This window comes from Gasterosteus aculeatus, chromosome X (genome assembly GCF_964276395.1).
Source record: "Gasterosteus aculeatus chromosome X, fGasAcu3.hap1.1, whole genome shotgun sequence".
Classification (NCBI taxonomy): Eukaryota; Metazoa; Chordata; class Actinopteri; order Perciformes; family Gasterosteidae; genus Gasterosteus; species Gasterosteus aculeatus.
This window is the reverse complement of record NC_135698.1, coordinates 17,950,465-17,963,829: the sequence shown is the minus strand read 5'-3', so window position 1 is coordinate 17,963,829 and position 13,365 is coordinate 17,950,465. Positions and strand designations below refer to the sequence as shown.

General features: G+C 47.8%; 1 protein-coding gene across 11 annotated transcripts in view; it reads right to left on the bottom strand.

Annotated features, from left to right (window-relative positions):
• The window catches only part of LOC120809203 (transcription factor SOX-6-like), an 83,210-nt gene that overhangs the window by 63,500 nt on the left and 6,345 nt on the right, over positions 1-13,365 (bottom strand). For all 11 annotated transcript variants that reach the window (XM_078083238.1, XM_078083241.1, XM_078083242.1 and 8 more), the window contains one exon: positions 6,534-6,603. The gene's annotated coding sequence lies outside the window, so the exon portion shown is untranslated. The remainder of the gene's footprint in view (positions 1-6,533; positions 6,604-13,365) is intronic.

The window sequence follows — 13,365 nt, the reverse complement described above, 5'->3', positions numbered from 1 at the left end:
CTCAGTAAACTGCGCGCACGGGATGTTTTTCTTTGCTACAACATAGTTCTCTGTGCTCAAAATTTACAATTACGCGCTCAGGATTGTGGCACAAATATAACGCCATAAGGTGGGGTCAGCGACATGACTGTCGAGCACGCAGAGCCAATAAAACTTTGCATTAACATCACACTGCTGCTTAGTTTCATTGTTACTGAAATGATGCAGAGGCAGAAAGAACAGCGCTGATTCTGCTGTACGCATTCGTGCATAAAAGCTTTTACACGTGTGTTTTTAAAGGCACGATGTTGAAAGGTCTTCAATGAGAGAAATATCTGGCTGAGTTAGTCTGGATACGAGTTAATTTCACTAAAGTTACAAGCTGTAGTTTAAGTATGTGTGAAAATATCCATACTTCTCTCTCTCTCACTCACTCGGTTGGACCGTGAATGTGACGGTAACTTGTCCGGCTGATTTGGTTTTCCTCGCACTATGCACCGTATTTTCACCGTAACTTCTGTCGAGACCCACGCCAGACTTCACCAGCTGCTGGAGGGGAGCAGCGTTTTTTAATAAAGCCTCCATATTTAATCTGGTGCTCCGCTGGACGTGGACACACTCGTCCCCTGACGTCTCCCTCTCGCTCTTTGCAGCCGCTTGTCTCTGCATCGCAGCACTGGGCTCACAGGCTGTAAATCACAATTAGGCGGTTCATTAGATATGGTTGATTTACTGCGGCCCGGGGCTCGTCTCTGGGCCGTATATTAGCTGACTACACGTTCTCATACATAGTGATGAGACACGCTGTTTACTGTGTGGCTTATGGGGTCATATGCCAATAGACATTAATTATTGAGTAAGACTCCGAAGGTTAAATTGATAGAATCAACCATTTGCATTTGGATATTTCTTCCGGCAGCGATGCCCGTACGCAGCACTTTTCACTGCGTATGCAAACAGCCGTCATTTCAGAACGACAAATTGGCAGCGCCGTCGAAAATCTGTCTCTATTATCAGCGAGTGATCCGGGAGTTGAAAGCGAGCCAAGCATCTTGGAGCGTCATGCGAAGGCTTCAACAAACATACTCTGGGGCTGCTTGCCCTCTTGAACACACACACACACCCGCACACATTTATTTGGCTAGTGTTCACATCGCAGTTACTCCAGTCTTAAGTGTCCCTGGCTCACATAATACCGCATTGTTTCCCCCTTCAAATCAAAGTGCATCTGTCGCGCTGCATATCAGCTATTGTCAACAGTCTGCTGTAAACACAGGACGCAGATAATGGAGTGCGTGCTGTTTCATCTCAACCGCCAAAGCCGAGTGATTGAGTTCAGTGAAGTACACCAGAAACGCAAAATAAAAATAAAACTATCCAGGAACTGCAATCAACTGCTTTTGATTTCCCCCCCCCCAAAAAAAACCGTCTCTTTGCGCATTGGGATCCATTTGCTTGTTTTTCTGCACCATACCAGCGCGCCTGCTCATCCCCTCGAGGGGCCGGATCACTGAACCTCAAGGGGAACTATAGAAATAGTTCTGGATTAGTTACAGCTTGAACAGGTGAGCTACGACTTGTTCAGGCCTACGTATTTATAGAGAGTGTGAAATCCCATTGTTGAGAACACAGGAGGGTTTAGAGAGAGAGAGAGAGCCTTGTCTCTGTCAAAATCCTTCCTGTTCTTAATCTAGACACTGATCTTGTCAAAGAAGAGATCAATTAGACCAGGTCTAGTGACATTTACATGACTGTAAAGTGACAAATGAGCACACAATTACAGATGGTGTGTGTTTTGGGAAAGAGCTTTTTAAGAACTAGAAGATGTAGCCTTACTTTAAGGACTTTTTGAGCCAATGATAAGATTACATAAACCATTTCTTAGCCTTTTGTTGATAAAGTATTTTTATTTCATAGAGACGGGTGAACTGTGTGCGTTTAAAGCACAAACTGACTCGATCAACGGTCTTCATTAAATTAACCTGCAGTACTACAAGATGTGCTATCATAGAAGACTTTTCACTCAAATGATCAATTGACTCTCATAACAGTTTTAGGTTGATCAACCAATTCCCTCGCACGCCCAATAGATGCAACCAACGTCTCAGACACATTAGTGCACACGGCATTTAACAGCACGGGTGATTAAAGTCGGCACGGCACAGACACGTCTCCTCACACACACACACACACACACACACACACTTTCCTCTGGCCGACTCCTGGTACATGACTAATTGACGGTGACAGAGAACAAAGGAGACGATTAGGGGATTGAGTGTGTGACACACAGCCACAGGTCAGAAGACGGTTTAGCCCAACTGTGATTATGGACGGGCAGGTGTCTCCGGAAGATGCAGCCAGAGCCGACGGCACCGCCCCCTCCCCCCCCCCCCTCGCCGGGCTGCTCGCTCTGAGCCCAGTGGGTCAGGTCTGCCGAGTGCATCGCGCTCCTGCAGCCGCAGGCGACTTACACACTTTTGGGTGGAACCCCCCTGCAGGGGTCCGTCAGTGAAGGGTTGACTGGTGCACGTTGGTAGTTACAGCTGGACTCCATGTGCCAGAATCAAAACTATTTCTCATCAGCGTTTACAATGATGAACGCTGCCTTGTTGCTTGACATTGAACTTAAATTCATGGAAACAATTCTGATTTCTGAGCAAAAAGTAAATTCATGCCTTGAATTACGGCTCAATCGTCCACTTGTTATGTTGTGACTTTTGGTTTCAGTCGTCCGGCCTCTTTATCAGCGCCGGCCTCTTATGGCCTGACAGCTCGGTTGATTCGGAGGCTAACCGGGAGCGATGTCATCCCTCCGCTCTCCCCACAATGGGCCTCATTGGATTAAGTTCGAGCAGGCTTTGTTAAAAGCTGGTGCAAATCTAATCAAGGCAGAGACCTCAATTATGCTTGAACGTACTTAAACGATCAGATCGCTAAAAAAAAAGGGCGGGGGGGGGTCGGCCAGTTTAGGAATGCAATCAGCAGCCATTAAGGCCAGTTCACTTTGTCTGACTGCAGCTTTAAAATGGGATGCGGGATTCTTTACTGTAACAAGAATGCCGTATTTATGAGGGTGTGATGTTGGTGTTTGGCAGCGAGCTTCAGCGGCAGGAAGGGGGCTCTTACAGAGGGGGAGCTGCCACCAGTCCCCCGGTACCAGGTGTTAGCGTTGCCGTAGAAAGGTGGTGCTTTGTGTTGCGACCTTCCTCCCTTCTGCCTCAATGGGCAACACTGCGCTCAACCGCAAAAACGGTGTTTTTCAAATGAAGTGTTGAAGGGAGCCAGACAGCCGAAAATGACCGTTCTCTCTATGGCTCGTTGAAGAATGTAAAAAAGGCGTTGGGGCGTATAGTGCGCTGCATCGCCATGATCTAAGGACCAGGTGGTGTCCCCCTGTAGCCCTGAGAACGACAGCTGAGAATGACCCTGACCTCTGACCTCCGTGACCCATGACAGTTAAAACAGGAAGCAATTATCCTGTCAATTATATGTCAGCGGGTCTGCTGGCATTTCTCAACAGAAGGCCACTATGTTTCCTACGTCCCGATGAGGGTGATGCCACTCTGAGACTCACATCCGCTCCAGTAGTCGTTATTTTCCGAAGAACTCGACAAATCAGCGAGAGCGGCGCACACGTGGAGTTTCCCCTTCCCGCCGCATTGCGCGTTTCACCCTAAAACGCTACGTTGTTGACTCTTCGCGCAGCAGGCACCAGTTGATGACCAGTTGCTCTGGCGGCCTCCCATTAAAGTGCGGATCAGCGCAGCGGCCCTCCGATGTGCAGCGGGGTGTTCCCTGAAGAGGAGCACGCTCCCCCACAAAGTACCCTTTCCCTGGATACACCAAAGGTTCAGATATAGATCCGGAGGCCGCTCTCCTCCTGCACCCCACGTGCATTACCTCATCAGAGGAGGATCTGCCTAAAGCCGCAGCGGTCACACAACAGACAAAAGCGCTCATCTCCAGGAAGCCGCTGCCTGTGGTTTTGGAGAGAGGAGAAGAGAGGGGAAAAAGTGACTCAACCCCACGGCTTCTTTCTTCTCCCTGCCGACTTAGGGATAAACGCAGGGATAAAGCACAGAGGGAGATAATATTTAGAGCAGGCCTCATTTCAAGGGCAATAGAAGAGAGAAAGTGGGGGATGAGCTCGGGTGGTTTGGGAAGTAGCCACCGAGGGTCGGTCTACACTGTTTCTGGCAGCGCGCCTCGCACCGTGGATTTATGTGTAAGTGGGGAGGAACCGCTGCCGGCCCGGCCCTGCCTCAAAGCCCCGGCACGCCGCAGCTCCACGAGCCTCTTTTCAAAAAGCGAACCAGATGGGGGAAACCTCAGACGGGACGTCGACGAGGACTCGAACGCGGGGATGAGCACAAACACAGATAAGCTGGTACAGACGACGCCTGGAAAACAATTAAACGCACAAAAGTTCAGCTCTGGTTTCCCACCGCTGAGCGTTCTCTCTGCCCCTGACCTAAGTGGACATTTCATATGTGTGGACAAATCGGATCAATTAAGCAGACGTCCAAGCTCCAGAGGACATAATGGCTCACCGTTAACGTGCGGTTAAGTACTGAGAATCTGCTCTAAACTCTATTAGACGCTGCAGCGGCGGTGATTCGCCTCAGACCGTAACGCAGTCAAAGAAGGCCCGGAGACGGACAATGTTTTTTTGGGGAAGCCAAACAGGTAACCTCAGTGAGTTCATTAGCTCGTTAGCTCGTTAGCTTCCCCCGAATTGGTCCGACGGCCGCTCGCTGTCTGATGACTTTTCTAACTCTTTGCAAATGACTGGCATTAGAGCAAGCATGCGTAACAACAAAGCTCCACAAACAGGCCTGTCGCGATGCGCGGAGCGGCTGGAGTCTTTTCCCAGACCCTTTTCTCACCGCGACTCAGAAATTATGACTAAATGTTTGGCATTCCTACAGCCATAATCGCCGTGCCGCATGGAGAAGCACACAATTGGGCGCTAAATGATCCGTGATCTTATTTCACTTATCGAGCACTAAACTGATTGTAAATGCACAAATACAAATCTGGATGCAGTTCTCCACGCTGTGAGGACGCACATGGGGCGGAAACCGATATGAATATGTTTCAGGACAGTGACAGTCAGATCATGTGAAGATGGTCCCCAGCTCCTCTGATCGAAGCCACTGGACTCAGCACCCCTTTGATTCGGACAAACCCTCCAACAAAAGGGCCCCACTTCTCTCCAGAGGTCTTGTAAAAGAAATATATCAGAAATTGTTCCTGTCGGCACCCTATAAAGACTGTAATTTTGTTAGGAAGGTCCACTTGTCATCTCACCGCCATATAATTAGATCGGAGAAGCAATTGCGTTTCAAAAGAGGCAATAATGCGATTTCAACTTTCAAGATGAATTGATGAAGTTAGGGGAGTTTGGATGGATTTAAAAGGGGCCTAAGTGGTCCGGTTTTCCCCAATAATGACACAATTCCTCTATTCAAACTTAACCACAGAAAGTAAACGGATGAGGCCTGTATTGATTACTGTGACGTTTTGATTATTGCATTGCTTAAATCATGAAAATATCGTCCTCAGAAGCCCTGAAAAGCATCATGTTAGCTGCTCTAAACCAGTGTTCTGGTGCTCGAGAGCGCTTAAAACAAAGTTTTGTCGACTTGTGATAGCTTGTCGCGGGTCAGTTTAACCCCCTAATAGGGTCTTGACCCCCGTGGGTGGGAACCATAACTCCAGATTGTGATACAACACGATTTACACGAGCCATAAATCAAGCCTTTGAAACCAAACTCCTCCGACAGCCAGCGGGACGGAGATTATCGCCCCCCCACAGAACACTGAGGCTCGTCTGTCCGCTGGGCGAGCGAGTCGTCCGCGAGGCCACTTGTTGACCTTGCACTGACACGGCTCAAGGGCCACTACAGAGGGCCTTAATAAGTATTCTTAAACAGGGGGATTAGCCAGATGGTCAGATCACTCTTTTCTCCAACCTCTCCCATCTGTACGTTTCATACGTCTCCCGACTCTGCTGAAGCCATCGGCCCCAGCAGCTAAATCTGGGCTAGTGTTACCTACGGCGCGATTCGACTCCCGATATAATCTTTATTGCTCACAGAGAGAAAGTCCATTAAAAGGCATACTGTAGGGCCCGGTGCTGAAAGCTTACTGGAGTGACGCCTGTGCGAGTCTTTAAAAGACCCCTTTCTTCGGCCCGAGTGAAAGCAGCTATTGAGGGCGCACGGGGCCGAATGCTAGCGGGAGTGGAGGTCTGCGTTTGCTGTGAGACAAATCAAAAGCGTTCTGTATGTGCCGCGAGCATCGGGACTTTCACAGAGTCGGCTACATTAGTGTTAACGTGGACCAACGCACACATACACTCTGCACGCATCGACACAGTCAAGTGTTACAATCATGTGTTCTCGGTAAAAGCTTATTATCTGCCACTTTTGTGGGAGCAATCATTCCAGGTGCCAAACAGTGTGTCGGAGCACACAGAAGCGTTAGAGTGGAAGGGAATAATATATAATATAATAGTCGTTTGTATCAGTAAATTAGGGAAAACTTACAGAAATAAGAGAGTTCAACTCCGACACCCTCTTCTCACTTGCAGCTGGCTTTGAAATTCATGAACGTTACCTGAAAAAGAGCAGAAGAGAGCAGAAGAGAAGGGAAGAAATCCGATTATTATCACCTGTCTTTAAAAAAAAAAAATCCAATAATTGCATCAGCGGCATACGTAAAAAGGACATTTCACCCCTCAGAATTCAGGTTACAAATAGTGAAGAACTCTCTTTTTCTGTGCTGTTGCAGCTGAATATGAAATAACTCACTCCGCTTTTTTTGTGGGCTGCTAATGTGTCCGATGCAGTTTGAGAATATTAGAATAGATTATATGCTGTCTAAAAGCTTTGTAAAGGTGCACCGTATTCAAGAGCAACGCGTTTAGACATACGTATATATACATATATATTTGTACAGTGGGAGAAAATTCCCAAAATTCAAAAAGTATGAACCTGGAAACGTTTCTCCTCTCAAGCCCGGGCAGGTGAAACCCAAACTACCTGCTACCTGCGAAGAGGTTTAAGTCATTTGGGCTGAACCAACGCTTTAAAGCATCTAAACGGACACTGACCAAACTCTTCACATGCCGCTAAGAAAGGAAGGTTGAAGATGTGGAGCTAAACGTGCTCCGGGAGCCCAGTGAGTGCTGGATGCTCAGGACCGAACAGAGGTCCTGTGTGAGGTCCACAGAGGCCCAGTGTGTCTCCGCTGAAGCACTTTAACTGCACGAACAACGGCACACACGCGGCAGCACAAACCACAAACAAGCGCGCCTCTTGTACCGAGCTTTGAAGTCGTCAATTTGTCTTAATGCTGTTAGCGAGGCCTGATTTTTTTTTTTTCTTTAAAAAAAAAAAATGATTCCAATGAAATTGAGGTGAGAGGGGAGGGAGCAGGGAGGAGGGGGAGGGGGGGGGGGGGTCACTCTCATCAGGAGGACAGCTAATCGTTCCAGTTTAAACAGACCACTCTGACTTGGAAAGCTAAACCAGGGTCAGCTTTATTAGCGCCTCACACGCACAAAAGCACACGTCGCAATCAGCCTTTCGCTAAAGGGGGGGGGGGGTCACCGAAAACAAATAAGAGCATCAAAGAGGTCAAACTGCCGACGGTGCAACTTAAAAGGCACAGAGCTCGGAAGGGGGGTCGCCCCTAACTTAAGAGAGGATGCGAGCGAGTCTTAATTGAGAGTCGGGGGTGGCTAGTTAAATAAAGACCACAAGTGGATAAACAGAGTTCACTACACACAGAAACACAGCACGAGTTGCACAAAGAACGCAACACAAACAGGCCTTTGACTCCACAATTTGAGGCTAATTGAGAACAATGAAGAAAAAAGCAAACACTGGGCATGTATGATCTTTTATTAATGCCTTTATATTAATCAACCAAATGATTCTCTCTTGGATCTCTCTTTTTCCTCTCAGGGCACAATTACCAGCAATTCTGACTAAAACAACTTACGCTTTTTCTTGTGATAATAATAATGGTAACAAATAGACGGCGTAACGTCTGAAATAACCCTGTAAACACTTCTGTGATCTGCAACTTCTTGCTTTCTTTCTTTTTTTGAATTATCCCAAAAACACTGCAAAGCCGAGGACTCTCTAAGCCGACCCGTCTGAACACGTTCCAGATATCTTCAGAACCAGTTACCCGGTTTCCTCGCCTTTTTATTCCCCCCATTCCTCCGCTCTCCACACGCCCTGCCACTCATCTGCAGATGGCAGATGAGTGGCATCTGTGACACCTGGAGGATGCTGGGTAATCAGAGAGACAGCTGGCTGCCCAGTGGAGGAGATTTGCTGCAAAAGAGCACATGCTCTCCCACTCTCAAACACACACACACACACACATAAGCACACAAATTTGGCAAAAGCCTTTTGTGCCGGAACACACTGGTTAGCTCACAATAGACGGCCTGTGCATTTCTGCACGCACTGATGTATGAGAAAACTCTCCGTACATTTATTTTAAGGTTTCTTTTTGAATATTTTTAGGTGGAACCGTAATTCAGCAGCGTCATCTTTTGGCTTTAAGTGAAGTCACAGCAGAAAATAAAAAATAAAATAAATAAAAATAAAAAAAAGATTTCAGATGCAAAGCGTGGGAGTCACCTAGAGCTGCGAGATGGCATCTAGCAACTTTCATGACATAGATTCTCATCCCCCTCTGAGGGAGCTGCCATAAGGGACCATAAAGCCATCCCAGGCTCCTCCTGACAACTGGGGGAAGCAACAGCTACCTTTGTGACCCGCGGTCCAGCTGCTGCAAAATGACACATGTTACCGCTGCAGAAGCAGCTCGGAGCGGCAAAACTCCACGGCCTTGCTTTTTTTTTTGTAGCAGAAAGCGAAGCCGTGATATCGGTAACAAGAGAGGTAAGAGATATGCGGCACGTCAAGGAGATAGACTGTATGACATTCGGCGCAGTGCCTGCACCTGCACAATGAATGCACACATTGAAACTGTGCACTGTCCCAAATGTTGTTGTGTTGCAGCTGTCAAGGGCACTTGTGCGGACGCTCCGGGGTAAGAACAATGGGTCTCTATGAGACAGTGGCTCTCTCAATGAGCTTAGCGCCACATGAGGCTCAGTGCGCTGCCACTTCCACTGTAGGAAACTAAATATGCTTCAAAGGAGGCACACTTAACCATAAACGATGAGCTTGTCCCACGTGTGGACATTCAGAGGGCCGCTGAATGTTTCAAGCAACTTATCCACAAATTATCACTCATCTATGTTGGAGAGGAGGGGGGGTTAGCTCGTTAACGTAATAATAAACTGAGGTCATGTCCATACATTGCAAGATCAGTCCAGAGCGTAATCTTTGTTAAAGGTTTGTGTCAGACAAAGAAGGAGTTAAAGGTTAAAGAATCAGTTAAACGATTCCAAAAGGGTTTGAAACACGGCGAGACGAGTGAAGAGGGAGAGAGAGATAGTTTAACCTCCTCAGACGCGCAGTATACGCAGCCGAGCGCTCAGACATTGTGTAACCCCACAGTCCTACTGGGGCCGAGGCCTACAGACCTCCTTAGACTGGACAGATGTCTCAGGGTGCCTACAGACCTCCTTAGACTGGACAGAAGTCTCAGGGTGCTCGATCGGGTGTACGTAGCACAGAACTTTGATCCTATGTGTGGTTGGTTTAAGCTGATAAAACACTTCCCTGAGGTGGGGGAAAGATAGTGTTTCAATGTAAATGCTTTGTGGTTATGTTGCAGAAGAAAAAGGTTTTCTGAGCTGCAGACATGCATGTGGGTGGGCAGCCTGCTACACACAACACCTTTAATGGGTGGAATGAGGGAAGGGGATGTTTGCATGAGTGAAAAGCTTTTGTGTCCCATTCACAAAAGACCCAGGTGAACATTAGAGAGGCTTAAGTGACAACGTGTATTCTCTCCTAAGTCGCTGTTAACATGAAATATTGCAAAAGTAAACTGCAGAAAGGAGGGAGCGGGTTGATAGGGGCAAGCGCCAGCACATAGGTCTAAACCTCGCCCCTCTGCTCACTACCCTTAGGAGATTACATTATGGCGCTCGCCATTGTCCCGCTTCTTCAAGACAAAGCCTGTTCCACTGTGCAAACAGCACGCCTTGCAAAGATTGTAAAAACAAGAGGCGAATGTCAAAGGCAGAAGTGAATAGGATCTCTCCATTCTTTTGTCAAGCCGGTAAGGTATGCACAAACACATCGCTGCGTGACAGAGAAGAAAGGACGGCCTTGTGGGGAAGGGAGCCGGAAAAAAGTTGGAGCGTCTCCGCATGAAAAGGCCAAAACCGTGAGAAGTCGCCTGTCTGACTCCTGGGTCTATAGAAAGAAAACTCTCATGGTAGTTGGGTGAGAGACCCCAAATCACACAGCAACTACACCGGGCCTGGGAGGAGGACCAACGGCTGCAGAGAGAGGCAATGAGCCTTCTGGAATATACAAACGTTAATGTTAGCAGAAGGAGTTTAAAAAGAAAATGACAACAAAACATCGTCTTCGTCGACAAAGTGCATTTACGTCATTTGCTGCAAAGTGATATCAGATGTACGAAGAGCCGCCAACGACTGCTCGGCTTCCACCGTCCCGGCCCGGAGTCCACCTCGTCACGACCCAAACAAGGCTTTAACTGTCAGGGGCAATAACGAGGCGGACCTCGGCTCACTCTAATTTACAAGGCCAGCGCCAGCCTGTAATTAATTGCCCTCGTGCATAAATGTAAATGAGTCCACCGGGGAAGCGGAGGGAGGGAAGGAAAAAAAGACGGCAGCCGGGCCGATATTCCAGCGGGGAGCAATCTGCGAGAGAGGTAAATGATTTAGAGGACAGCGCACAAATCTGCTGCTCCGTAAAACACGGAGAAGGCAAATGAGAGGGGAGGCTCGCTGACATGGAGGAGGGGTCCTCAGGAAGGGTTAAAAAAACAACACAAAAAACAGAGGTAGCAATAAATATCAAATGTTCCAGTTCAATCTCCTCCTACGCGTGTCTCCAATTCATATTCATACGGGAATTTAAGCATCCAGTATCTGATTTGCTTCTTTAAAAAAAAATTCTAAACGTTTACTGACGATGAAGAGCATCCACTTCGGTGTCATTTCATGATGCTGCTCATACTCTTAATTTGGAGATAGGGTTGGTTAAAAATACGTAAATAATCCAGGGAAAGATGATTGAGAATAAACGATATCTTGGCGTCGATAATACTTTGCTTCTTTTAAATGTAAGTGTTTGACTTGTCACATTGGTTTGTGGTCGTGAGCTGACACACAGCAATCATCCCCGTCGCTATCTTGTATCTTAACCTCCAAAAGCCGCCACACAGCGGCACAACACCCGAGAGCATGAAATCCAAAACAGGGGCGGGCCGGAGAAATGTGCAATAATATTTGGCAGCTACAATAGCAGCTCTCATTCATAAACGCTCCCCGCTTAACTCCCTTAGTGCGACGAATGAACAAACTATTGTCCAGTGAAACCTATATAAATGTGACGAAAACACACGTGAAGTACACAATGTGTGAGTCAAAGTAGGTGACACTTAAACACACACACACGGCGGGCCACAATAGAGTCTTTATGACATAAGCTCCTTTTCTCTACAGTGCTTCACAAAGGCAAATTAGGGTTATTTTTTTTCCTATAGCGGGCCTCCAGTAATAACAATTGACATCACAGGCCGGCCTATACGTTTCCCATATTAAACAGGGAGACACAGTGTAAGCTCCTTGAGCATGAGACTAAACAGCTTGCTGAGGCAGCGACCCCCCCCCCCCCCCCCCGAAAACCGCCCGCCCTCCTACAGGGAATCGACTTGAGGGACTTTGGCAAAGGGACATTTTATTCAGTTACGCACCGGCCGCCTGCCAAGCCAAATGACCTGATTGGTTGTTTCCAACGCCGTCTCTTCTCAGGCTGAACTAAGAGAAAACACACGGTTCATATTAGCCACCTGAAAACCGGCCCACAGGGGGGAGGCGGCGGGGGAGGTCCCACGCACAGCGCTGCTAACGTTGCCCCTGGGGGCATCTCGCATTAATTGTTGTGTGCGTGTGTGTGTGGAACCCTCTGGCACAAACGCCGGCGGGCCGTCCAACATGCCATGTCGAGTGTGTTGGATTACGTGGCGGAAACCTGAGGTCTGAGCCCAGTCAGCTGGATACCCGAGCCAGCGCCACTGCTCTGCACGCCCCTTCATCCCAACGTGCTAATCCAGCAGTTTGTACAGAACATATAGAGAGAAAGAGACGGGGGCCAGGAGAGTGTGTCGGGAGTCTCTCTCTTATGGATAAGTTCCCGGGCCCCGTGCAGCCCAGGAAACTTTGTGACACCAGGACGGATCGCCATGTTTGCGTCTCGCCGTTCTCAGAGCTGTCCGTCAAGAGGCGCATTTCTATTCTGAGCCAGAAAGCAGATCCGCTCTCTTTTTTCATTGGTGCCTCTATCTCTCCACTGTAACACTGACCGCCATCTCATGACGACAACGGCTTGATTAAAGACTTCTTCATGGCCCAGAAACCATGGCCCCGCCCTGCGTGGACAAGCTGGACAAGGACCAATTGGAATTGGGCCTTTCGGTGGGTGGGACCACGGCGTCTTGGCCCGCGCTTCTTTACCGCAGGGTCATTTGGGAGGCCTCGCACCCCCCGAAAACCCTGCTGCCACGCCCCATTACTCCAAACCACTACGAGTGTTTAAGTGAAGGTTAGCCGGCCTGCTTTTAGATGAGGGTGACGCTGCTCCGGTTGGGAGGAGCGGAACCAAACTGTAAAAACAATGCAACGATTGGCTCAGAGCATCACAGCAGGCTTGTAATTAAACAAACATGACTCCTTTTCAATTTGTTTGGCCAGGTGACGTCGACATGGATCCCCATGGCTCTTTATGTTCGCTTAATTTTGCTCTTATTTGCACCAGATTGTTGCATTTAACTTTCATATGAATTCATTCTAAGGTGAACATTTCTCTGATCACAGATGATTGGTTTTTGCGAGGTCAGTCGTGCAGCCTTTGCATTACGGGAAATGTTGTGGAGCTTTACTCAAACTAGTGAATTCAAAGTTAGTCTGATAATAAGCTGCTTCAATTTGCACAATTTGCTTGAATGTGTCCTTCGCAGGACCCCGTAGATTCAGGCAACACTTAATGTGTGCAGTAACCCTTTAGATTATATTTCACTATGCTTGCATACTTACTCTTTATGACAGTTGTTATTGCGAAGGTTACGTGGAATATGTTTCTTATCATATTATATCTTCCAACCACTTGGAATAATTACGGGACGTTGTTTACACAATGCACCGGTATCAGGTTGGTTATCAAATTAAATGAGTCATGTACATCAGGG